The 2,500-nt window shown below is 54.6% G+C and overlaps 1 pseudogene across 1 annotated transcript in view; it reads right to left on the reverse strand.

The window, feature by feature from the left end:
- LOC311320743 (protein phosphatase 3 catalytic subunit alpha-like) overlaps positions 1 to 2,500 on the reverse strand; it is a 7,655-nt pseudogene that overhangs the window by 4,564 nt on the left and 591 nt on the right. Inside the window, exon 4 of the transcript XR_014631346.1 lies at positions 2,116 to 2,193. The product of XR_014631346.1 is annotated as a protein phosphatase 3 catalytic subunit alpha-like (transcript). The remainder of the gene's footprint in view (positions 1 to 2,115; positions 2,194 to 2,500) is intronic.

The following is a 2,500-nucleotide window of genomic DNA, read 5'->3' on the forward strand; positions in this document are numbered from 1 at the left end:
CTGACCCCTCACTGAGGGACAGACATGAGGGGGATGAGACGACTGACCCCTCACTGAGGGCAGACATGAGGGGGCTGAGACGACTGACCCCTCACTGAGGGACAGACATGAGGGGGATGAGACGACTGACCCCTCACTGAGGGACAGACATGAGGGGGATGAGACGACTGACCCCTCACTGAGGGGCAGACATGAGGGGGCTGAGACGACTGACCCCTCACTGAGGGACAGACATGAGGGGGCTGAGACAACTGACCCCTCACTGGGGTAAAGACATGAGGGGGCTGAGACAACTGACCCCTCACTGAGGGACAGACATGAGGGGGATGAGACAACTGACCCCTCACTGGGGTAAAGACATGAGGGGGCTGAGACGACTGACCCCTCACTGAGGGACGGACATGAGGGGGCTGAGACGACTGACCCCTCACTGAGGGATGGACATGAGGGGGCTGAGACGACTGACCCCTCACTGAGGGACAGACATGAGGGGGCTGAGACGACTGACCCCTCATGAGGGATGGACATGAGGGGGCTGAGACGACTGACCCCTCACTGAGGGACAGACATGAGGGGGCTGAGACGACTGACCCCTCACTGAGGGACAGACATGGGGGGCTGAGACGACTGACCCCTCACTGAGGGACGGGACATGGGGGGCTGAGACGACTGACCCCTCACTGAGGGGACAGACATGAGGGGGCTGAGACGACTGACCCCTCACTGGGGTAAAGGACATGAGGGGGATGAGACAACTGACCCCTCACTGAGGGACAGACATGAGGGGGCTGAGACGACTGACCCTCACTGAGGTACAGACATGAGGGGGCTGAGACGACTGACCCCTCACTGAGGGACAGGACATGAGGGGGCTGAGACGACTGACCCCTCACTGGGGTACAGACATGAGCGTTTACTGGCCACCACGTCTTGTCGCGGTCTGCGTCTGAACCAGTGTTGCTGCTGTAAGAGAAGTAGCTGTTGGTTCTCCCAGAAGTAGCTAGAAGTATCTAGATGAACTATGCTGCTTTTTATTCAATCAATTCATTCATTCATACACGGCACTGTAACTTTTATACCTGTATTTTATTTTTCCTGCATTTTGTTTTAAATGTCCTTTTTTGCATTTTGTTTTATATGACCTTTTATGTGTTGCACTTTGTCTTGATGCTTTTAATGTCTCATGTGAAGCACTCTGAATTGCCTTGCTGCTGAAATGTGCTCTACAAATAAACTTATCGATCAACTAGCGACGATAAGCGATCGACTGATTTGCATAGCGTGCATTCCTGAAAGAGGCCAGATGAAGAGCTCAGAGCGGTCACTCTGCCAGCGACTGCAGCTGGCCGGACGGCCTCTGACCGGTCCGACTGGCCCCCCCCTCAGGGCTGGAGGAGGAGTCGGCAGCCCACGCTCGCTCCTCGCCTCTCGTGAGCTTGGCTTCCGCAGGGCTGCGTCGCTCGTTCCCGTCAACCGTTTCCCGAAATGACCAGAAAAACTCGCTCGACGCCGCATGGAAAGTGGGGTGCTTGTCGGTAAGCAGGGCTGTGATTTACCGCGGAAGTTACATCCAAAGCACTTCTGGCCAGACGGACCTGCCAACCAATCACGAGTGCTCTTTCTTTTTGAACAGGTTCCATTGTTCCAGCCAGGTGGTTCTGCTGTTCTGATGCTAATTAGTCGTTCTTTGAACGGGGGGGGGGGGGAGGGTTACGGTGAAGTTCAAAGGCTGTGGAACAGCTGTTTACTGCCGGGAATTAGAAGTTTGCATGAAGTTTGCATGAATTCACAGCAAAAAGAGGGAGGACAATCTCACTTTTCATCCGGTGAGATTTGTCGCCGGTCGCGTTTGTCTACGAGCAGGTCTAGAAACTCGCCGAATACAGCGACCGTCGCCAAGTCGGCGACGCCGGTCTGACCGCCACCTCTCAGGGTCGGCGCCACAAAATGACCTCACGGCTTCGACAGCTTGTCCTCAAATCCCTTTACACCTCGTTTTGTGACCGATGAACTGAGCCGATACAGTGAAAATACAAGTTCACTTCCTCAATGTTTTGGTTCCTCATTCGTGTGTGTGTGCGGGTGTGTGTGTGTGCGGGTGTGTGTGTCTCTCACCCTCGCACGTGTCATCCCCTTCTGACATGAGCTCGTCGTCAGAGCAGATATTCAACACATTGACCAGCATCTCCGTCACTGTAGGAACACGAACACAACACACACACACACACACACACACACACACACACACACACACACACACACACACACACACACACACGGTTAACAAACGCACACAGCGTTGCTCACCGCGCAGTTACCAAGCACTTAAACAAACTGAATTGAACAGAGCCCACCCACACACACGCATGCAAACGCGCTGGTTACATGTGCCCACTCACACACGCTAAGCAGCCTCCCACACACCCGCCCACGCCTGGGAATTAACACAGGCTTCATATCCATACGAGAACACACAGACCCCGCACACACACACACACCC

This window comes from Borostomias antarcticus, assembly GCF_949987555.1.
Source record: "Borostomias antarcticus genome assembly, chromosome: 2".
In the NCBI taxonomy this organism is placed as follows: Eukaryota; Metazoa; Chordata; class Actinopteri; order Stomiiformes; family Stomiidae; genus Borostomias; species Borostomias antarcticus.